We start from the raw sequence: 26,290 nt of genomic DNA, 5'->3' as shown, positions 1-26,290 counted from the left end.
TAATTATGTTCCAAATATCACATTAATATGTTGATAAATAAAAAAAGTTAAGGTGTTTAATGAGACTAGTCTAAATTCATGATTATTTTAGAATTTAATTGAAACTCACGAGGGGTGTATTTTGGTCAGAAATATAGTAATGAAAGGGTTAAGACATTATAATTCTTATGTTGCTGTTGGGAAATTAACTTTTAGTCTAAAACTTGTTTTTAGGATAGATCTTACCTTACATGGCCGTAGAGAATTTCCTGCTAACTGATAAACAATGTAAGATAATGGAACATTTTGCAAGGATATTTTGGAAACCAAAAGTTTTAAAAAAGTATCATTCTATCAAAAGCCATTCAAAATAGTGAAATAAATTGTTTCCTAGTAACTAAAGTTTCTGTTGTCTATGGAATATCTGATTCTGCCATTTTTGGAATTTCTGCATTATCACAACTACAGTCACTTCAACTTAAATTTAAAGATAAACTTCCACCTTTAATTATATTGCATGTATTAATCTGAAAGTTAATATATTTAACAAACATTTAAAAGTCTGATTATTCATTATCTCAAGCTTGGGAATTTTAGTAAAAGTAATAATTTTGCTTCACTTAGACTCGTTCTTTTGAAGACCACAAAGTTGAAATTAATAAACTACTGGATGAGGGAATATTTATATCTTCAGAGTCATGGTGTTCTCAAGTTGTCGTAGTCAGCAAAAGTTGTGGCAAAAAGTGTTTGGCTATGTATCTACTATTAACAGATATACCCAGCTAGGTACATTTCCTATCCCATTTATTAGTAATGTTTTAAACCTAAGTTACAGAAATCATAATTTCAGTATGGTTGACCTTCATTCAGCATATTAAGTGCAGTTTACTCCTCAAGAGGAACATTTTACTGCTTTCGAAGCTAATAGTGAATTATTCCAATTGATACAAGATTTCTGAAATTACAAATAGTGTTAGCTTTTAGCAGAATAGTAACAAGTTGTAATTGTGAAGGGACCTATGGAAGGGGTAGGCCCAAGAAGACGGACAAAGTGGCAAGAAAGGATCTTTGGATGCTAGGCCTCGCTGAGGAAATGACAAGGAACTGGGAGTTGAGGTGATGCACCAAGCTAAGTAAAATTGCTGTCTCCATACATACAGGCTTGTCCATTACGGGTGCTAGTGCCATATAAAATTCACTCATGCTGGTGCAACATGAATGCACCCATGCTGGTGGCACGTGAAAAGCACCTGGCACACTCTATAAAGTAGTTGGTATTAGGAAGGGCATCTAGCCATAGAAACCATGCCACAACAGACAGTTGAAGTCTGGACAGCTTTGTGTCAAACCATCCAACCCATGCCAGCATGGAAAATATACGTTAAATGATAATGATGAATTTGAATAAATAAGCATCACACTTGACAGTAATCTGAATGCTAAGGGGTTAAGTACACAAATTGGCTTCTATGAAGTGTCAATTCTAGTAATCTTGTTACAAAAATACATTACAGATGAAATTAGATTGTATGATATATGTGTGTGACATTAAAACCTTACTTCAAGAGTTTCAACTTGCTAGCTTATACAATCAACAAAACCCTGCAGCAACTGTCCCTTGATATTGTAGGACCAAAATCAATTACTATAATGAGTGACTGTAGCTAATGAGTTTATGTATTGTATTTGTTTTACAAAAAGAAAACTTCAAGCTCTCATTAAAAGCTTCTACTCATTATTCACTTGGTTCAGAGCTCCAAGATTTGTTCATAGTAACCATGGCACTCAATTTGAAAGCCTGGGTTTGGAATTTTTAAGTAGAAAGAACAACTCAGCGCCATAAATTACCAAATGGACAATATGAATGTTACAATAGGAAGATATGGAAAACTACTAAGTTGCACTTAATTCAAGCAAACAAGATTATAGAAGAACTTGCTTTGGTGACCAGATTTTTGTGCTTGGGTGGTGATTTAAAAATATAATTAAAGTACTCCTTTAATGTCCCCATTTAATTTTTAACAGGGAAGCCTGACAGTCTCAACAAGCCATTTATCTCAAACTCCTGAACACAAAGTTTTAGATAACACTGAAACCTGCAAACCTTTAGTCATGCTATCCTCTCTCTTAAGCAAGTACAATTACAACAATCATAAGTTTGGAAATAATAACTGCTGAGAACATCTAAAATGTTTACTGCAACTGTAACTAGCAATTCTAGCGTCCTGAAAGGAGAAAGAACAATACTTGCCTACTTAGATGAGTATATGTCTTAATGGCCAACAATGACTTTTATTATATTTTGTATTGTTAATTACCAAGTTTTTTTTTTTTTTTTTTTAATCATTTGGAAGTTACTGTTTGACATTTCTTGATGTTCTTCCCCTTGTTGAATATCTTATTGAATATTCTTTATTAAACAATAAAGATCAATTGACTTTGTTTACAACTTCTGATGTGTGACATTCATCTTTGGTTGAACATTCACTGTTTGAAATTATAAACACTGAGAAACAAAACCAGGATGTAGACTTCACTGGAAGCGTAGCTTCAACTCGTGTGTGCTTGCTTGTTTCAGTTAAATGTAGATGCTATTGTATTGAAGATTAACTTACTTATCTGAGCAATTAATGAACATTTTTTATTGTTAATTACTTGGGATTTATATTGGCAATTAACTTAGGATGAGTTATTTTAAGTTTTTATTTAACACATGCTTAATAATTCATGTGAATGATATCCTATTATCTTGGCCAGGTGTAACTTACAAAATCTATGTTACTATTGTTAAGAAGCATAAATCTTATACAGCTTAGATGATGTGTAGAGTTTCTATGTGATTCTGAAGCTGTGTGTAAGATTCATAGGGATGCTCAGAATGTAATGGAATGTGTGGTAGTTACGCCATTTCTTATGAACATTGATGATATGAATGAAGTAAAATATCTACAACTCAGAGCATTAGATTTATCTATTGATACAAGGTTCATTTGTTTCTTTATGAAAACAAGTTTATATATTCGAAAGCTGGGCAACAAACTAGAAGACTTAGTCAAGCACCAGGTATAAAAAGTATTAAAGATCCATAAAAATAATTTTATATCTAACCCTTACAGATTGATTAACCCAACTAAATCTGAAATAGGATTAGTTGATAAAACGTATTTTAAATTAGAAAAGCCACCAACCTACAACAAGGGTTGTCCTGAAAGTAATGCAAAAGTGAGCGTAACTTTATTATTAACTGACATTGTTTGTTTAAATTGCACATGTTAGTAGCATAACTTCTTTATAGAGAGGTACTATTCAGCATAATCTTCATCACAATGATGATTTACACCCAACTTTAAAATCCTCTTCAAAAAAATTCAGGTGTGCTATGGTACCCCATTTCTGTTCCACTTTCATTTCCTCTGTGTCATCAAATTGACTCCTGACAACTTTCAATAAACTGAACTAGTCAGATGGTGCCAAATCCAGGCTGTATGGTAGATGGGACACCACTGATAGGCCCAATTTGCTGCTGGTTGCCTAATTTGTTGCCAGTTATGATTACACATGCTCATGATGAATATGAATTATTTTCCATTTTTTTGTTTGATCTCTTTCTAATAGCTCCTAAGCTTTTTGAGCATTTCAGTGTAATGCTTGGTTGTCACAGTCTAGCCACAAAAATCAAGGAGAATGATACCATTTTCACCTTTCCATAAAAAAAAATTATTACTTTGTCTCAGTTACTAGCTCTTGAATTCTTAGGCTTTGGAGAAGAGGTATGACATCATAATCATAAAGATACATTGTTTCATTTCCTTTGTCTCTTTCTGGATCATAAAGATACATTCATGTTTCATTCCCCATCACCAGATCAAAAAAGAAAAAAGTGTCTTCATTAGCTTCAAACACTTCCAGTAAATCAAAGCAGACTTTCATTCTTATCTCCTTCAAATTGAATATCAACTGTCAAGGTACCCACTTTGCATACACTTTCTGATATCCAAGGTCTTCCATCTTCTATAATGGATTGTGACCACAATATACTTGTACAAGCTCATGAATTGTAACTTATCTGCTCATGCAAATTAATGTCCACTCTGATAATTTGTGTCAGTGGTTGCAGTTCATGTCTCCACACTGTAGTTTGTCTTCAGTGCTGGTTTCCCTTACTTTAAACTTTTTTTAGTTCATCTGTACACATTGATATTGCCAGTGTTATCATCTCCATGAACAATCTTGTCTTTAAAACATACATATACATACAGATATGCACACAATATACAGTTGCGATATAGTGATGTAACTAAGATATAATGCATATATGTGTGTATATAACTGTATTGACCACACTATTGAATGTTGTTGCACACTGTTGATCACAATGTAATTCTTTGCATTGTTGTAGCTTTCGACTGATTACACACACACACATGGAGAGAGAGAGAGAGAGAGAGAGAATGCCTTGTACTTCATCAGTCCAGTTCTGGTGAGCTGTGGCTGTGAATTTTATTTGTTATGTCAATGACATTCTAAAGGAACTCGCTTTTCTGCTTTCTAAAATTACAAAAAAACATCATTCCAAATTTTGGAGAAGAATAACTAAGATAACTTCTTCAAACAGCAGGAATGATTAAGCAACCCAAATTTTAACAGAATTTCATTTTTTTTATATTGAAGTTAATTACTCCAACTTTTAAAAATTAACTGTCTTTTTAGTTTGTGTGTTGAAACTTGCAGTAAGCCAGCTATATTGACAAATCAATAACTCTGACTGGAAAGTCAATTGTTCCCATTCCACAATGGCATTGTTGATGTATCTTTGGCAATTCTCTGTAATTATAACTCTAAAAGTACACCTAGCTGAAAATAGGCACTTTTGGAAGGTACAGCTTACCATTGTAAACAATGACAATACTTTGTAATTGACATATTTTATTAATTGTTGAACTTGAATTTCCTTTACAGTTTAGTTGAGTCTGACATATCATTATTGCAGCAGATTGACATAATCATTATAGTGTCTGAAAAAAAAAAATGCTTTGCAGCATTCTTTCTAGCTCTTTTACATTCTAAGTTCAAATCCTGCCATGGTAAACTTTACCTTTTGTCCCTCCTGGGCCAATGGTGTCACTCCTCCTCCACTCAAAATTGCTGGCTTTATACATAAATTAGAAGCCATTGTTTGTTCAAGACAAATTTAAATGAGTGATGGGGTGCTCATGTTTTATCCAAAAGTTATGGAAACTATTTTTGTGTGCTGTAGTTGTCTTCCACTCAAGTTATTTGTATGTTGTGCTTTCTTGTTACTGTTTTAGCAGGTCGAGTGGATTTATTTGAAAAAAATGACATAAAAGTAAACAAATCTGATACTTTACCTCATAGTAAAACAGACTGTGTACAAAGGTATTTTAGGCTGATTGGAACCTAATAATTTGGTTACCACTCTAATATACGGTAGTGATATTATATGCTTATATAGCAGCTGGTTGAGTTGCTTCTAATTTAACTGTGGTGGCCATTTCATTTATCTTTACCTCCAACTAGTTGCTAGTCTAGTTGCTTCTGTTTGTGTTTAGGTGCCAATCCAGTCATGTTTTGTATAGTTGCCTGTCAAATGATTAAACTATTACCAATCCAGTTATTTACCTCTGTGTATGAACAGTTAGTGATCTGTATAGGGTTGTCAGTGCAGTTGCTATGTCTCTTGTAGATTACCAGTCCGTTTGCTTGTGTCAACGTATTGTTGCTAGTCCAGTTGTTTGTCTTTACAGTTACTTGTCTGTTTATAGAACTACAAGTTAAGAAGTTCCAATGATTTCAGAAATGAAGTTTTAAAAATATCAAGAATTTGCCTTCTCCTGTAATATATTTACTGGATACTGTTCGCTTCTGTCTGTGTTGATTTCCAATTTATTTTTACTAGAGTTGGCAGGTGAATGGTTTGTGTCATGGAAGATACATTGCACTTAGTTGCATCTGCAACTTATCTGTTTAGCAGCTTGCTAAACAGTAAGTTAGTCTGGAAATAGATGTCAAATTAGATTGAAACAAATATTGTTAAATTTAAATTCAGTTTAACATATGTGGATAAGTTTGTATAAATGTATGGATGGTAACATTTTTACCTACTTATGTCAGTAGTTATGAGTGTTGTATGTAACTGTATTTTTTCTTTGCAGCTGCCAATTGCTGTTTTTTGCATGCCTACTTAACATTTGTTAAAGAAAACATGCTTGATGATCATTCCCATGTACCCTGCCATCTTCAGTTTTTTTTCACATTTTGTTTTCTGTTCGTAAGCATAAGCTTAGAAGACAGTCTGATGAATTAAACTTGTTGAAAATTCTAATTTGGGTTGAAAAATCATGCATGATTTGAGGAAGTATGTTTTGTGTTCTCTCTCTCTCTCTTTCTCTCTCTCTCTCTCTCTCTCTCTCTCTCTCTCTCTCTGAATGGTATTAGCAATGTGACAAAACTGAAAACAAAGAGCATTAAATTTGTTTATGCTACATTCCTCTATAATGAGATCAAGGAATTCTTACCAAGTCTCCATAGAATTAGTTCTCTTTGAATAACTTAGATATATCGATACATATATTTTATTGTCTTCCTCCACATCTACCTCTCCTTTCCTTTATGTAAAAAAAAAAAAGGTCCAATCAAAATAAATTGTATGCTAGTTTTGACTCCACTTTTAGTATTGAGTTGCCCCATCAGTAAATGCTCTGTTATTAAAATTTGCTTGAAGATATTACCCTTAAATAAACATTTGGTTTCATTTATTTAATTTTATCTGTTTTTCCATTCTAGCAAGGGTTAGCTGTATGTATTATTGAGGTAATTTTTTACAACCAGATGTCCTTCCTAATGCTAACCCATAACCTGGTACTTTATTTTATCAACCTTTAAAGTATGAAAGGCAATCAACATCCACAAGGTTTGAACTCAAAAATGTAAAAAGCTGGAACAAATGCTACAAAGCATGTTTTTGATGCTCTAACAACATTTTAGCCACTAATAATTTCTGATATGAACACAAAGGAATAGTAGTTTAAATCAACTCCACCACTGTACTTAACTGGTACTGTTTAATCAGCCATGCATGTGTATAGAAATATTCAATGGGTTCATAAAGAGTAATTGATTTCATTTTTACCTTCCTCTGCCCTCTTACATGCAACTGATTTAGGGAATGAATTAACTGTGTTGATAAACTGAGAAGCTCTCACCATTATATTTAGTTCTCACACCCAGATCTAAAATGGAAAATGATATCAAGTCGAGCAATACATTTGCAAACAATATTGTGTATTTATGCATGCACATGTGCAGGTATACTTGCTATAAGGTGTTGGTTTTAAGCTTGTGGTGATGGAGAGTTCTGCAATACAAATTTATTTGTTGCTAAGCCATTTAGAGAGATGGTTTCCAACATGCTGGCATTCCCTCATCACAATACATGATTCAGTTGCCCGTTAAGGTGTAGTGAATGTGTGTATAGCAGCTAGACTATTAAACCCTATACCATAGGTTTCATCTGTCAACCAGATGATTTTTAATGTTTTAATTATTCAAGTGAGTTCACACATACTCACAAACATGTATTAACTATTTACTTTTTTCTAACAGGAACCATAAGCATAAGCACACTAGTCCCTCTGTATCTCTATTTTTCTCTGTATATCTTTTTTCCTTGTACTACTAAACCCCATGTTAACTGCACACTTTATTCACCAAAATCACATTACAGTTGCATGTAATGTTGGTATTGGGCTGCTAGACTTTTTTCCTCATCCACTTATATTTTAAGTAAAACACACAAAGTAATAAAAGCTCTATTATTATATTTCTTATATATATTAAGATTGAAAGATAGATATTAAATAATATACACTAATATATTGGATTATAGTAGATTATCTTGCTCTTAGCAATTGTGCAACACTGCATGTTATATGTGGTATGTATATGTGTGTATATTTAGTTTTTTTCCCCTCCATATACAGTGATACAATCAATTTGTGTGTGTGTGTGTGTATATATATATGGATGTGTAACGTCAGTGTGCATACATGATGGAGTGTAAGCGCTCTGAGAGAAGAGTTGAACTTAAGAAGCATCAGATGTAATGTGCAAGAGAGACGACTATGCTGGTATGGTCTTGTGTTGCATATGGATGAGGACAGCTGTGTGTAAAGTGTCACACCCTAGGGAACCTGTGGAAGAGGTAGACCCAGGAAGACCTGGGATGAGGTGTTGAAGCACAACCATCGAATATTGGGCCTCCCCAAGGCGATGATAGGTGACAGAGACCTTTGGAGATATGCTGTGCTTGAGAAGACCTGGCAAAGCAAGTGAGACCATAACTGTGGCCTGTGCCAGTGCAACATAATCAGCCCATTTAAGAGTATGTTTCAATCATTGGGCAATAAACTGCGCTTACAAAGACCTGTTAAGGCAAGTGAAGTCGTTGTCGTGGCTGATGACAGTACCGCCTGATTGGTACCCATACTGGCAGCATATAAAAACACCATTTGAGCGTGGTCAATGCCAGTGCTGCCTGACTGGTCCCATGCCAGTGACACATAAAAAGCACCATTTGAGTATGGCCGATGCCAGTGCCGCCTGATTGGCTCCCATGCCGGTGGCACGTAAAAAGCACCCGCTACATTGTTGGAGTGGTTGGCGTTAGGAAGGGCATCCAGCTGTAGAAACATTGCCAGATTGGATTGGAGCCTGGTGCAACCTCTTGGCTCACCAGCCCTCAGTCAAACCGTCCAACCCATGCCAGCATGGAAATGGACGTTAAGCAACAATGATGATTTTATATATATATATATATATATATATATATATATATAAACAAAACTTTCTATGAAGTCAAACACCTGAGGATCTGTAATGAGAAACTCCAAACTCAAATTCAACTTTTTCTTAAAATTGTTCTACCAACTTTTTCTGTTTGTCTACCTGCCTCTCCTTCTCTCTCTCTATCTATCTCTCTCTCTCATGTATGTGTAAATAGATAGATAGATAGATAGAATGCAACACAACTATACTTACAATAGCCAATCTTGCATGGTCTTATGACTAAAGAAAACAGTACATTTGAAATTACAAGGAACAAATTATAAAGTTATTTTACAAATTTAGGCAGCCTGTATCATTTTCAATGGCTCTTATTTATACTGACCTTGTTGACTGTAACTATGTGTTATTAAATAGGCATGCTAATGCTATAATTAGACAGCAATTCAAGTATTTGGCTTTCTTAAAAAGTTTAGCTTTGCAAATTATTGTAAGTTGAAATCATAAAATGATTTTTGACTATTTTAATTCATACTAGCTTTTGTTGAATTTTGTTTTTTTTTAATGGCTCAGTAAATAGTTATTTCTACATTGAGATGCCTTTCATAATAGCAAACAATTTTGGATTTGTCCTGCACGTTAGCACTTGGGATACTGTTTATAATTATTATTCACAAGTACAGTAGACTGAAGAGTGACATATTAAATGTTTTCTGATATTTAGTTAGGAATTTCACCTTTATGTGGGTGATAAAATAGTACCAGTCAAGTACAGGGGAGTTGATTTAAGCAACTATTCCCTTGTGTCAGTTTCAGAAATTATTATTCCCATGCAAGGCAGTGAGATGGCAGAATTGTTAACATAAGGAAAAATGCTTAGCAGCATTTCCTTTGGCTCTTTACATTCTGAGTTCAAATTGTGTTAAGATTAACTTTGCTTTTCATTTATTTTGAATCAATAAAATAAGGGCCAGTAATCAACTTGCCACTTCCCTCAAAATTTCTACCTTCATGCAAAAGTTAGAAAAATTGAAATGCTTAGCAACATTTCATCCATCTTTACATTCTGAGTTCAACTGCTGCCAGGGTCGACTTTGCCTTTCATCCTGTTGAGGTTGATAAAATAAATACCAGTTAAACACTGGAGGTCAATGTAATCAACTTAACCCCTCCCTTGAAACTGCTGGCATTTTACCAAAATTATTATTATTATTGATTGGCAGAATCACTAGGGTATAGGAAAGACGTCTTGTGGTATTTGTTCTGGCTTGTTGCATTCTGAGTTCTAATCTTACCAATCTAGTATTGACAAATTCCCTCCCATCCAAATTGCTGGCTTTGTACTTGAATTACATTAATGCATTAAATATGATCTGGCATTTAATTAGGTCCCTTTGCAATTTGCATTCAACAACGACCAAAATCGACTTTGTTTTTTGTTTTCCTAAGAACTTGGATTGAAAGATATTCTCCTCCAAAATTTTAAGCTCTGTGCTCATAGGTTGGAAATTAGTATTATCAAGTTAGAGTAGCAACAAATAAGGGCACTGAAGTAAATGCCTTTCTCCCTTCATATACATCTTACTGGAAACTAAACTCTATATGAAAAGCCACTAGTATATTGGATGTGACCATATGAACCATACTATGTGAGACATCTGAAAGATTACTATTTGTTAAAAGCATGTTAAAACTTGTCGTGCTTTATCAGTTGTCCATTCAAAACTTTTTCTTTTAATTTTCCCTCAGAACCTTTTTTTTTTTTCACCAGGTTGGAAACTCTGTGCATCATAATGCCGCAAATCATTATCTCAAGCTTAGTATGTAACTGAAGAAATTATCATAATATATAGTAGTGGATTTTGGCATAAAAAAAGTAAAGCCTAGTTTAGTTTCATTAGGATGTCTTAGGAGTTAATTGGTATTTAGTGATATTATAGTTATTACCCACATATAAAATATAGACTATTGTGTGAGTATATATATATATATATATATATATGGGAGTGGGTTAGTACTATGGTATTATAGTATTGCCCACACATGTTAAAGAAAGTAGTTAATTGCTCATGTCAGTTTCAGGTAGCAGTGTTCTATGCCAATTAAATTCTTCTATTACAGGGAAATTGAAATCTACTTGGAATACTTGCAAATTGAAAGAAACGAATTGCTGGAGCAATGTTGCAAGCTAAGGCTACACATTTAATAATGTAGCAGATCTTTCATAATCAAGTTAGATACCCACCTGGTACTGGATGTCTGTATATGATGAGCTCAATATAAGTAAATAATAGCCTGGTGTAGCTTTGTCAGTTATGACAGGTGTTCCAGTTGATTCAATCAACAGACCAACTTGCTTGTGAAATTAACATGCAAGTGACTGAGAACTCTAGACACATGTACCCTTAAAGTAGTTCTTGTAGAGATTCGGCGTGACAGAATGTGACAAGGCTGGTCCTTTCAATGACAGATACAACTCGTTTTTGTTAGCTGGTTGAACTGGAGTAACATGAAATAGTGTCTTGCTCAAGGACACAATGTGGGAATCAAACTCACAACCTTATTATCATGAGCCAAATATCTTAACCACTAAGGCATTGCACACACACGCACCTCCTATTACCAGAATTGGAACAGGGTCTGGCTCCAATAACAGTGTTGATCAAGAAGATGATAAATTATTTGTATATTGTTTTATTTCAGTATTATTCTGTGTTATTGAAGATATCTATGGATTTTAGCCAACACTGTATGTCATAGATGTGGACACTCTGTTTTTGTGTACAGTAGTTTTGTAGATAGGAAAAGAAAAATTAGAGATTTAGTAACAGTGGGTTTATAAGCAGTGTCTACAAGGGACAGTTAAAGATACTCAGTCACTGGTGAAACCCCAATACTGAACTGAAACCAAATCTTCTGTTGTCTATGAAGATTTTATGTATAAAGACACTGTTTACATAAGTCTATTACATATAATGATGGCTAAAATCTGTAGTATTCTATATTAAGAAGATTGATGTCTCTGCTCTGATATTGAGTGGTTTCCAGTAGCTTTCTCTATACTAATACAAAAATGCAACTCAATTATACAAGGTAATAGTAATTTACACTTATACTCCTTTGCAAATTATAGTTGTGACCCAAAAGTTGTCTTGGCTATGAACTTACCTCAAAGAAAGGAACATACAACTAACTAACTACAAGTTCATTGTACTTTCATGTTTCCTTATGCATTTGCAATCTCATTTTGCCTTGGAATGTTGCAGGACGAAATACAATTAATTATTGTTACATCAAATGAAATTTGTATGTGCACATATGTGTGTGTTATAGTTTTGATGACTGTTTGTAGTAATGACTGCTATATATATATATATATATATATATATATATATATATCTTTACCACAAATAGACATCAAAGCTATAAATAACAACACACAAGACATTGCTTTTCATTTTTTAATTCACCATGCTATATCTTTAATCTCTTCAATCACTTGAATACCCATAAAGCAAAACATATACATCTGTCCCTGTCAATCATTTAGTCCCCCACCCCTCAACTATTTGGATCTGCTAATTTTTCTAGCTCTCTGTTTTTTTTCTTGTTTTTTTTCTATAACTATTTTACTGTCTCTTTCATAGAATAGAAGTTAAAATTTAACTTGCATTTTTTCCTCTTGTGAATTCTAATGAATGGGAGGAGTGTTTCAAATATCGAACCAGTTGTGGGACCAGCCATAAGAGTTGATAGCAGCCTAATAGATAAGGCAATTAAGAATATGAAGACAGAGAAAGCCTCTGGACCATCAGAAATCACTGCCGAAAGGATTAAAATATCCAGTGGTGTAGGATACAGCCTAGTCACCCATATAATTAATCAGGTTATTCAGGAAGGTGCCATCCCCAATGACTGGTGTGGTAGTATTATAGTTAGCTGCTACAAGGATAAAGGTGATGCCTTAGATAGAAACAACTACAGAGGTATCAAACTGCTAGACCAGGTTATAAAAGTTACTGAGAGGGTTATAGCTCAATTGATTAGGAATAGAATTAAACTAGATGAGATGCAGTTTGGTTTTGTACCTAGAAAGAGTGCTGCAGATGCCATCTTCCTAGTGAGACAGCTGTAGGAAAAGTACTTGGCCAAAAGTGAGCCATTGTACTTAGCTTTCAGCAACCTGGAGAAAGCTTTCAACAGTCCCCTGCATCTTTTCCTTCATGCGTTATGCTTACCTCTCACTCCCCAATCCTGTCCTCAAAGCCCTGTTTACTCTATCATTGCTATCTGGTAGCCTATCCCTGCACTCATCTTCCTGATGGGCTTGTGGGTGGGGGGGCTTTTCCTGACTTCATATCCTTAATTGCTTTATCTACCAGGGTGCTATCAATTCGGGTAGCTGGCCCAGGTTGAGGTGAAGCTGTCAAATTTGATGGCAGACTATCCCCACCACACATGCATACACCTGTTGACCTACAATTGAAACACATAAGATTAGGATAATAAAAGTGTATATTAATAATAGCTAACCTTGGAATTTCAGACGTATGATCATTGACGTTTTGTTCATTTTTTAAAAAATACTGCTTGGTTTGGTTTTAACCATCTGGTACAAAAGCTTATGCATTCCTAAGGCCCTAAAAATATTGTCTAGGATTTAGGTTCTGCTTTACTAGCTTTCTTTTTAATTGGTTAACACTATTCATGTTTTTAACATCTGCAATACTTTTATTTAAAGTTGTCTATGCTCCACTAACTGCTGCATTTTAACTGTTTCAAATTTCATTCATTGCACAGAAACAGAACAAGGGGCTTTTTGATATTTCATAAATGTCGATTTCATGTTAGTCAAGTGTGTGTATGCACACACAATAGGTTATGTGGAAGTTGTGTGTAAAATTCCTGTTTTCATAAATAGAATAAATTAATTTTCTCTGATTTGAAGTATATACAGTTCTAGTTATTGACATCCCTGAATCAGTTTTAACAACAAAAACATCATTGTGCAGGGAACCAGAGTTTTAATTTTTTTGTCACCATATTTCTGTTAGAATACACTGCCTTAGAATTAATTTTGAAAAATAGTGAAGAATTTAGTAAATAATTGGTAAGTAATTGGTATGTGGAGGACCTTAAAACCTTAGAACTTTTTGCTTATTTAACTATTTGTCAGTTTTATTAAATTGGTATAATAGGTGAAATGACATATCTAATGTAAGTTTAGCTCCAAACAGGAATACCAATACATTTTAAAGAAATGTAAAACAGAATGCTCAAACAGAGAGTGTAGACAAAAATGATGTGATTTGTGTGTGCATCCATATTCAATTCAGATATATATATATAACAACATATCATTCAATCCCAGAATAAACCTTAGAAGCATTTACTGTAATTGTTAATGTTAAAACTACATAAATGTTTGTTAAATGGATCATGCAGATTCAATTGATCAAAAATCTATTCATTTAGTAAAAGTAAACAAGCATCTAACAGCACTCAACTGGGCTATGATCACAGGAAAATCTATCTTAAATGATATTGGTTCAAATAGTTTACTCTGTCTGCTGAATCTCCTGGCTGTGTATGGCATAATGATTAATGCACTTCAATATCAGGTGAGCATAAAAGCAATGCTACAGCATGCTTTGCTTCCCAACCATGTAGTTCCAGCTTCAGTTCCACTGCAAAGCACCTTAGGCAGCTGTCTTCTGTGGCCTCGAGCCAACCAAAAACTTGAGTGGATTTAGTACACAGAAACTGAAAGAAACCCATTGTGTGTGTGTTTGTTTGTTCCCCTGTCACTTGACAACCAGTGTTGATGTGTTTGTCAATTCAGTCAACAAAAAATTCAAGCTAGTGCCCCAAGATGTAATGACTGATACAAGTAAAATATAAAAAGATATAAACTTTGTTTTTATCAATTAGAATTTTGATTTTTTGTAGAATTTTTATTAAAATTTCAATGAAGTTTCTAATCCATTTTAACTTAAAGAGAATTGTTTTGTCAATTTGTAATTTCTTACTAAAATTTTTTTTTTAAATGTTAGAAATTCATCACTAAGCTACAAAATACCTTTCTAAAAAATTAGATATACTTTTTTTTTTATTTATACATCTTAAAATTCTTGCACTGATGTAACTTCCTTGTTCAGAGCACAAAGTTTCAGGTCCTTTAACGGAAGCTACATAAAATAGTGCAATGTTCATGCCTTTCTCAAGAACCTTATCAGATTAAATAAGTGAAGTGACCTGTCTCCAAGAATTACAGCCAAATTTTCTTTATAGTTGATTGGTTGGTGAGGTCTGTATCTTGCTCTGTGGTTTATTAAACTATTCTTGATCTATAATTAATTTATTTTTGAACTGAACTAAATAAATTCAAATTGGTCCTTTTTCAGTCTATAGATGCATTTATCTTTTTTGTCTCTTTTGCCATTAATTTCTTTATAAAGGGTTTTAGTATTGGCACTACAAGTTACCAAACTGAAATATCTAGTTTCTTGCTCCAAGTTCTTGTTTTGTCTCATCTGCTCAGGTATGAGAAGAACAAAAGTGATTCTAAAACAGCAGAACACCAGTGATAGGCTGTGAACTTTTGATTCTTCAACTAGAGACTTGGCTATTGTAATTTCTTGTCCTGGTTTCAGATCATTATAGTTATTTTTTATTTTTTTATATTTTCACATCACATCACAGTAAATTTCCTTTTAAATTATTTTATATTTCACAAATACTCTGTTATGCCTAACGTTTTAGTTAATCTAGTCTTATTGGCAATCAACTAGGGTTCTCAACTGGAGTCCATATGGCTCCTGAGGGTTCATGTAAAATTTTTGGGGATCCATGCAACAAATTGGGATCTGCAAAAGTATTTTAGAGGCTCTTGAAAAAATTTTACTTTAGATGCATGTATTGGTATTTATTGCAAGAAATAGCTGGGTATTTTTCTCTAATATTTTACACAGTTCAACCCACATAAGCGAAAGTGTGAAAAACAAAACAGAAATTTTGAAAGAAGTTTCTATAAAACTAGTTTTTAAATATTGACTGGCTATGGGGGTCCACCTGAATAAAATAGTAATCAAAAGAGTCCATAGATAAAAAAAATTAAGAACACCTGAACTAGGGTGTTGATTAGCTCAAGTTCTCCAAAGTTTTCCATTGAAATCAAATGAACTATCAATGTGTTTACACATATAACTCAATATACCTCAGTGGGGTTCTTTCCATTGAGTGGATAGAAACTTATAATTCATCATTTTCCCCAGTCATTCTTTTACCACACTAACAAGTGTTTAATCACTCAAAATCAATTAATCCACTTAGTCAAGATCTTGCAAATATTGGTGAGACTATGCTGAGGTCTAATAAGGCTAAAACCTGTCCAGGGTTTTCTCTGTACTTGCTAAAGATACTCAATTTTTAGTTGAAATTTGGACTGTCTCATCTGTCTTTCCTAAAATTGATCATTAAACTTTTTTTTTTTGCTTTTTTTTTTACGGATGTCACAGTTATTTTGTTCACTACACTAATAACCTTGGTTAGTGATTTCTAGTTTTTTTTTTTTTTTATGCTCTTTGCATTAAATATGTTTAACACTATCTAACATTTCTTGCTGATGTCATCTTTTATGTCATTCTATTATCTTATGGTTAACTGATGTACAATTTGTACACTTACTTGGTAATATATTTCTGCAAATATAATAGAAACTTATGTTTAAAAAAAAGTGAAAATAATATTGTTCTTCCTTCACTACTTAATTATATTAAATTAGCTTGTTGATATTCCCTGCATATGTCAACTATAACTTTAAACTTTTTACTCCTACTAGTACTGATTCCTGTAAGCAGGTTGTAGCTTTGCTGAAGCATTTTTCTTGCAAGATAAAATTAAGAATTTTGTAATTTGTTCAAATTTATTTACATTTAAATCTAAATAAAGATTGCATCATCATTTAGCATTTATTTTCCATGCTGGCATGGATTGGATGGTGTGACAGGAGCTGGCATGTCTGGGTTCATTGTCTGTTTTGGCACGGTTTCTACAGCTGAATGCTTTTCCTAATGCCAACCATTTACAGTATGTACTGGGTGCTTTTAACATGGCATCAATAAAATTGAGTGCAATTGTTCAGTAACAGTTTCTTGAAATCTTGTCTCTAAAGAGCCACTTTGTTCTATAAATTTTCACTATGATAGGGAGGTGAAATGTCTTGTACCATAAAATTGTATAACTTGGCACACCATGACACCCCCTTTCTCTCTTCTCTCTGGTTCATCTTACCACCCTCCAGAAGGTAATCTTTAATTTCTCGTATAACTTTTTTTTGTAAATATATCTTATTTAAAAATACAATTATAGAGACTATGCCACTGTATTAAAGCAAGTTTCAAATTTTACTTTTTCATTTAATATTTGAGTGTATGAGAGTGAGTAGTGTGCATTCTTTTAATCTTAAAAAAACTATACACAATCACTACCTTATTGCACAATCACAAGAGGGTCAACAACCTCTTTTGACTTTTACTATAATCTGCCCTCAATATCACTTGTGTGTCTACTACAGTCAGGAATATTTAAATGTGTAATAATAAGAAAAAGGAAGACACTCCTTGATAATCAACAGTATTTTATTGGGTGTGTTCTACTTTTCTGATCCAGTCCAAGAAAAGAAAAGAAAAAAATACTAAAATCTGATTAATGGTATAAACTGATAATTTCCTTCCACTTACCACAACTACCCAGGACAAAATAAGCAAAAGTGGTTAAACAGTTAAAAGGTTGGACTGTAGATCACAAGGTAGTGCATTTAAATCTCACCATTGTAATTTGATTGCTTTCCTATTACACAGTGTGCATTATTCTGCTTGTTTTTGAATGTTGATGTGAAAAATGGGCCCCACTTACATTTATGAGTAAAGATAAGAATAAGAAAAAGCATTCAGTTAAAGACCAAATATTTGCTTATTTTCTTCATATAAAAATACGTTTTTACTCCTAATATGGTATGGTATGTAACGTATCTGTTCTTTATGTCTACTGTGCTAAGTATTATGAAGGGCCCTGTCAAAAGTAAAGTTCTATCAGAATATTAAAAGGATAATGGTAAAAATTGAAATAGATTGGATTGATTTACTTCAGTGTTATTGGTGGTTTTGTTAACTCCAAGCAAACTGTGATTGAACAGATCTATGATCAAAAGTGCTCCAGCCACAACCATTACAAAATAAATGGAGTTCAGTTTTAGATATGGTTTTATTATCAACATCGTTTAAAGAAGACATGATTTTTTTCAATTAAATAAATTCCATAGCATCTAAAATCTAATTTAATACTTTTTGTTTGATCAATAATTTAATTTTCAGTCTCTTGTTTTTTTGAATTTTTATTTTTGCATGCATGCACACAAACATTCATTTATCCTTTCTTCCTCCTCACTTCTCTCAAGCTTATCTGTTTAAACATTACCTTTAAGACATTTTGAGAATGTTGAGAACAAAACTGATTACTACAGTTTAGGTATGGAAATTTTTATAGTACTTTTTGTTTTTATAGAAAAAATTATAGATTTTACAGTATAAGACATCTAACTAAAATTGCATTCTATGAAAAAAAAACTTGAATAAAACTAACTATTGATCCCTTTTAGGATTGTTTTTTTGTTGAAAATATACCAGTGAAATGCATTTGTTTCACTATTTTGTAGAGATAAAGATAACTTTTTAACTTATTGTTCAACTATGTGCATAATCTTATTTTACATAGGTACCTGTTTTATTAATTGCAGAAATTTAGTTGAAAGGCAAAAATTGGTGTCAGTGGACTTGAGCAACACTGAATATATTATATTGTAAAGCATTTACACAAACTGTACTTACTATTTCATCTCTTTTACTGTGATAGTGATTCCACCCATAATGTGGTGATACCATTACAAGGTTCATGATAAAGCTAGCTTTTTCAATTATTTCATAAGTCTTTTTAAAGTTCAATTAAACCCTATAAATGAATCAATAGAATACAAAGAACAACTGGGTACTGCTGTTCAGAAAGTACTCATGGGTATTATATTAGGTGCCATGAATAAATAGGAAACCTAAGTTTAATCAATTGGCTTATCTTCTAACTCCTCCAGAAATAAGATAATGCTGCGTTTACCAACCTTGGCTAAAGGGAAAATAAAGTTGAGTCTATGGGGATATGGGCATAGACCAGTGAGACAACAAATTGCAATACAATAAAATAGCACCACTTCCACTGCTCTCACAATTTTGTAATAGCCTGAATTATATAGCTGTTTAGTTTCAAGATAAATAACATTCTGAAACAAAACCATACATAATAAAATTGTATTTTTATACATTCCCTTTCCAGAAAAAAAAAAATTGGAAAGGAAGGTTTTGTAAAACTTTGAATGCCAAATATAATGACTATTATAAATATCAAAAAAGATTTTTGACCTAGATTTTTGTTAGAATAAATTCTCAGTGACTAAACAGTTTTTTCTTTTTTCCTTGTTGTTTTTTTCATTATCTTTTTCTTTAAAACAATTAGCAATTCTGGTATCATTATTATTTTGATAGACAGGAGAGGATGGTTATTGTATGTAATACCTGTCAATCAAATATTAAGTATTCAACCAAAATAATAATAATCTTGAATTTAGTTCTGTACACAGTATAGCTTTTTCTTTAAAACCACCAGCAATTCTGAAATCAACATTATTATTTTGGTAGTAAAAGCTGTCATTCAAATATTAAGTATTCACCAACAACAACAAAAATATTCAATTTAGTTCCTTCCACAGTATAAAAAAAAAAAAAAAAATCTCAGTCAAGTTTCATTTATTTCAAAGGTTGTTTTGAAATAGCTCCCCATGCCTGCTTATTTATATGCCTTCTACAGATTTAATTCTTTTCATTCTGGTCCAGTCAACTGACTTTTTAACTCTCTTCTACTATTCTTTTTCAGTATAGCTTTTTATTAATAGTTATTTAACTCTGGGTCATCTTTGATCAAGCGGACCTATGATTCAATGCATATCAGCCATGACCACCACCTCTTTTATCCAACAATAATACAGATACTGATACATTATCCAATGCATCCTTCCCAGTTAATTTTCCAAAATCAAAGAGGAAGCAATACCTATTGTTGATTGATATCCTATCCAGAGGAAATTTATCCCTTATTAACACCATGAAACTAGAGCAAGAGGCAATAGCTCTTTAAAATCCTTTTAGCTCTTACTAGATATTAATTCATTTCAATAGAATTTAATTAAAGCAAGTAGATTAACATGTTATGCCTTGGGTACAGTTCTTCTCTCACTGAAGCTGAGTTTGAACTCATGAATAGAGATCAGAAATATTACTACTATTTCCTTGGGGCTATTCTTCAGTTGTACAAAATTTATGAATTTAAAACTAATTAGTCCACCCAGAAAATTCTTTTGCAGTTTGTCTTGTTTCCCTAAAGTTGTGCACTGGAGTATATAATATCAGAGAAGAATGATGTTATATACTGGTGCAACCAATTGCATATTTGAAAACTTTGATTATGCAATAATACCACAGATAATTGACATGACACATTCCAACTGCATTTCTATTTCATGTTTATTTTTCTGTTATTTGAGCACTTTGTACACAAAACTAAATGTTAATGACATTACCACATCAGCTAAACTAGTTGTTAACCATATAATTTGCTTGAGGGTATTCTAGTAATAAGATACTTCATAAGCTCTAATCAACAACACTACTTTCAATCCAAGGACAAAAAGAACTTACCCACGAGAAGTGGCTATTTGTAGTTAATGCAGACATGTTATTTTATTATGTAAAGCTATATTTGTTGGTAATTATGCCAGTATTTAATAAGGTATTGTCTCTAGTGAGAATTTTGCTTTACCATTGTACTATTACTGGTTTTCTTTTAACCATTTCTGACCTAAAGTACCAATCATAGCTGATAGCGAAAGATTCTAAAATAGATTTATTTTACCTTGCTATTCTATGTAGACTGATGGATCTACAGTGTTGAGAACTGAATGGACAACTTGAGATCAGTCATAAATCTCTAATCAATTATGTGACCTGGTGAAGAACTCGATGCAGATATATGGCTAACTTGTTCTAACAGAAAACTTCCTCTACGTGTGTGTGTTTGTGCATACCAATGCCTTGTAAGTGGATGGAAACTGAAAGAAGCCTATCGTGTGTATGTTTGTGTCTTGTCATGGCATCATGTGGTAGTTGCAGACAAGCAACATTGTCAATTCAAAAAGTCATGTTTCTAGTCTACCACAAAACACTTGAAGCTTGGTGACAGAAAGAGCATCTAGTCATAGGAAATCTACCTCAGCGAATTTCATCTTCTCTGCGCAAACAGGGAAAAAGTGAATGTTAAAATGGTAATAATGAAGATGTATGCTCTCAAAAAATGGGGATACCTTAAAGAAAATGCCTCATGTACCCAAAAAAAAAAAAAAAAAAAAAAAAAAAAATGGTTATAGCTGAAAGTCTCCCATCATAGGCCTACTCAATCATAATTCAGCCAATGAAATTGCTTAACTTTCTGTGTGCGCATAAGTTAAACACTACATGCAAACAGAGCTGCTTGTACATGCATGAGCCAGTGCAATTATCTGCATACCTTGCTAAACATTATTACATCGCAGTACATTACTAAACAATATTAAAAAATTTTTTGTACTCATAAATATGTCCTATATAATTGTATAATTAATATTAAGATTAGAATATACTTCACAATTATGTGAGCATATCTTTCACCAAAAAATGTTAACATCCGTGAGACAGATCCCATTAGTTTGTCATCACCTTAAATATGGAAAGATCCAAAGACAATTGAGTGTGTATGTGTGTGTGTGAAATAATAATAGGCCTGTTGGAAATCTGTTAAGTGATATCATATAGCTATAAATATAAGTGGCTGACACTCATTTGTTCTTTGCTCTCAGTTTAACCCGTTAGCATTTAAACTGACTGTATCCAGCCCAAATATTCTGTTTTATGTTGAAACTGGTCAGTTCTAGTCTCTCACACATACCCTACAATGTCATTCTAAAAATGTACAATGACATCATCAAAATCTCAAATCTATGAGATAAGCATAATAAATTCAAAACAATAAATGAATGAATGAATAAATAAAATAAATAAATAATGCATCTGAGTAATTGGATTGCTAAAGAGTTTAGGCATTCTTCTGTATACCAATATGTGTGTTTTCTATTTAAGTATGAAGTAAATTTTATATGAGATGATATATTTTGTTTAAAGCAATGGTCAATAGCTGGTACTTATTTACCAACTCCAGTGAGATGCAAGATAAGGTTGTGTCTGACAGGATTTGAACTGGGAACATGGAAAGTATTTAGAACCATTTCTTGGCCTGTTGATGCCTACATCTACAGATTCTGCCAAAGCCCCAGTCAATAGAAGGCCAGGTTTTGGCACATAAACTCAAGTGGCAACATTCCTCCACTAACTTGCAATCAATTCTAAACAAAAGAAGAAACAACCCTCATCCTTGGCTGGTATATTAACAACCCTGGAAGTGTGAAAGGCAAAGTTGACATAATTTGAATTCAGAATGCAGTGAGCCAGAAGAAACCCTACATGACATTCTTTCTATCCAATGTTTTAATGACTTCTCTTTCTTTCCTGCGAACCATTTAATCTAGCATGGTACTGATCGTGTGTCACATAAAGATGATCCAAATGTTTACCAACTGCAACAATCTTCCACTGATTACTGACTTTACATTCTTCCTTGGAGTTATAAAAATACACTGACAGATACATTGTTAATCTAAAATGAAATAGATTTTTCTGTGTTGATATGTTGGTCAGTTCTCTAAAGAAAATTAATGATTTGTAGATAATGAAGATATAATTCAGTTGCTTACAGATAGCAGGCCATAATTAGCCTTATTGTACACAATGCAACTGTAATTAACTTCTTATTAAGATGGTGGTAGGACTCCACCAATTATGTAATAGTATATACCAAAATTAAATCTTGATGGTTATCTCTGCTTTAATACTAATTAGTCTCCTGGTGAAATCAAATAATGCTAGTTAGGTATAGTGATCAGCTGTGTGCATTTGCTTTAACTTGGTGGTTCTCCAGAATTCAGTATGTATGTGTGAATGTCTTGGTAGGAAGAGTGGGTAGCAGAGAACTACACCATGTAGCTAGAAGAGAAGCTAGACGACAGGTCTATTTAGCAAGGAGGGAAGCAGAAAGAGGTTTGCCTATGTTCTGCAATGTGGTGAGAAGAAGCATGAGGTATTCCAGATTGCAAGGGTGTGTATCAAAGAAAATCAAGATGGTGGTGGGGAGATCTGTGTATGAATAAGATAATGTTTTTTTGCACTTAGTGGTTCTGAAAAGAAAGAGACATGGAATTGCTATTATGAAAGGCTACTAAATGAAGAGAATGCAAGGGAGAAAGAGATTCTTCCTAATGTGAACCTAACTGTTGACTGCAGTATGATGAGTGGAGTAATTGAGGATATGAAGACGGGGAAGGCCCCTGGTCTAGCACTCTACTAACTACAGCACTATTCACACAGGTGCTGTAAATGATATCATTTATCCTGCTACATCTCCCTATTACTATCACCTTAAACCTCTTCTTCCTCCCTGACCCACACCTATTTCCTTCACTTCCCACCCCAAACTAATATTAATTACTGACCATACCCCTACTCATTTGTCCCATTCATGCAGGCCATCTCTTTCCATCTTTAGCCATCTGGCACTCTCCTTTCACTCTCACAAACTTAGTTCCCACTCACCCTTTGTGTTCCTCTGTCCCTATTCTCTCTCATATTCAGCTTGTACTTTGGGGCTCTGACTTCACCACATCTTTTCTCTCTTTCCAGCTGGAGAAGCTATATATGACCTCTTCAAGACACCTGGTGTAAAGCCACATGTGTCAATACCACACCCCCACTCACTTGAGGCACACCAGCATCGGTTGTCAAGCAATGTTGGGGAGACATCCACAAACATATATATACGACAGGCTTCTTTCAGTTTCTGTCTACCAAATCCACTCAAGGCTTTAGTCAGCCTGAAGCTATAGTAGAAGACACTTGTCCAAGGTGCCAGGCAATGGGACTGAACCCAGAACCAACAGTTGGTAAGCAAGCTGCTTACCACACAGCCACTCCTGCACCTATGACAAGTCTCTTTTCTCTTTCCATGTCACTGACGCTATCTCAGTACATAGATCAAGTTTATACCACTTACAATCCAAATGTATCTAACATAACCAATTAGAGCTTCCAATGGGCCACAGAGGATTTAGAAATATCTATAAAAGGGAAAATCAATTTTGAGATTACTGAATCAAGAAACAGCCTTCCTTGTTTGTAATTTATTTTTTAAATGAGTGGAGGGGTTAAGTACAAGACCAGTTTTTATAGAGGAATTACAAGTGAGTCAATCTCAACTTATTGACCTGTCCTGAATATATTATTGTGGCATTTTCTGAAGCATCATAGGAATGAAAAGTCTATAAATTCATAATCAACAGAGATAAAACTAAATATTCTGAAGACTTTAATTTAGGATTCTACTATCTTGGTCAAATCTATTGCCCATATATGGGTCCTGGTCTTTTTGTGATCTGTACGGGATTTGATTTAGACTGACATTTTACTCAGTTTCATTTTTCTAACTGGTTATCCAGAATTCTCTCATTGCTCATGACTTCTCATCAATTACTCACTTGCTATTGTTGAAGTTAAATGTTAACAGTTGTACTAACCTCACTTAATTACAATGTCCTTTAGGTTTATGAAAACAATCATCATGATCATTTTAATATCCATTTCCTTGTTCCATATTGGCCAACTCCATTTATCTGGATCCTAAGTAACTTCATTTATTTGGTCCAGCTTTCACAAATTTCTTTTTGTCACTTTCCAAATAACACTTCAATCTTTCTCGTAAAAACTGTTTTGAAAGCACATTAATCTGGTTATAATTTATCCTATATAGTATTGCATCATTAAAAAAAGGGATTGTATGTTCAAGGACATGGTATTTCCTCTTGAATAACTTAATCTGGCTAGCTGTAAATTGATACCAAAAGGTAGTATTTTTGTCTTTGATAAAAAATTTAAAAAAAGTGGGGTGCATTGAATAATGTCCTATATAGACTGTGTCTTAAAAATGGAGTGATATACCTTTGATCATAAGATTGTTCAATCAGGGCTGGTCTGAAGTTGAACAAAAATAACATCTATAATGTTTTATTTGCATGCAGTGTGAAGTTCATTTGTTCATAAACACAATTATTACATAAAGCTAAAGTTACAACTTGATGTGTTGGGGCTCACTTCTAACACTTATACACATAATTTCGGTGGAAAGGAAAGGTAGAATAGTTTAATGTTGAATATACCTTGATTCAGTGCATACAAATCAACCTGCTAGAAATAACTGCCTAACCCCATCCAACTACAGTCTACCATCTTTAAAAAGGAAGTACACAGCCTGGGATATACTTAAAATGTTGGATGGGTATAGGTAGAACTGGGGTTTAAATATTAAAAGCTAGCTTAAAATCGATCATGAGGAAAAAATTCCCTCATGTAATTAACTTGATTCCTTTGGACCTGTTTGATTTAATTTTATATAATTATTGTGTGTGGTGGAATATAATTTTTGGGGGATCAATTTGGTTGACTGTTATTCAAGAGGTAATACCATGTCCTTGAACATACAATCACTTTTTTAATAATGCAATACTATATAAGATAAATTATAACAAGATTAATGCACTTTCAAAACAAATGGTTTTTATGAGAAAGATTGAAATGTTATTTGGAAAGTGACAAAAAGAAATCTGTGAAAGCTGGACCAAATAAATGAAGTTACTTAGGATCCCTTGGTTTTGTAGACAGTTTGTTGGACAGTATATACCACTTACCGTAATGATAGGTGAATTGAAGCATACAATTAAATAGCAGGTAGAAAGAAGTGTGTGATAAGTTGGCCATCTGCTGGCATTACAGGATATACATCTCAGAATAGTATATGCAGACTTTGATATCAAGTGTTCATTTGCCACATGCAGTAATGTCACCGTGAATTATATAGTACCTTTGTGCCACCCAATATAGGTTTAACTACTGAGGTTTTGTAAATCCACAAATACAATGTAATGCCAGGTGGTAAGTGTGAAGTTAGTACTGCAAATATCAAATGCAAAATGTAAAAATCAAATCATAAAGTTCAAATGTCAGAATACAAAGTTCATTGTCCATAATTTGAGAATTCCAGACTCAGTATCAGAATGCACAACAGGAAATACAAAAAGCAAATAACAATCTTCAAAGATCAGAATGCAGTATTCAAAGCACAGAATAATGTCTGGCTTTTACAATATTGCACTTGAGTGCATAACACGTGCGCATGCACACATTCTCTCTTTCTCTTTCTCCCCCCCCCCTCC

The 26,290-nt window shown here is 33.4% G+C and overlaps 1 protein-coding gene across 3 annotated transcripts in view; it reads left to right on the top strand.

Moving 5' to 3' along the window:
• Positions 1-26,290, top strand: part of LOC106872004 (GTPase HRas) — a 154,207-nt gene that overhangs the window by 78,479 nt on the left and 49,438 nt on the right. The window lies entirely within an intron of this gene.

The sequence above is a fragment of the Octopus bimaculoides genome, chromosome 3 (assembly GCF_001194135.2).
Source record: "Octopus bimaculoides isolate UCB-OBI-ISO-001 chromosome 3, ASM119413v2, whole genome shotgun sequence".
In the NCBI taxonomy this organism is placed as follows: Eukaryota; Metazoa; Mollusca; class Cephalopoda; order Octopoda; family Octopodidae; genus Octopus; species Octopus bimaculoides.
The sequence above is the reverse complement of the archived record's forward strand: the minus strand, read 5'-3'. Positions and strand labels throughout refer to the sequence as shown.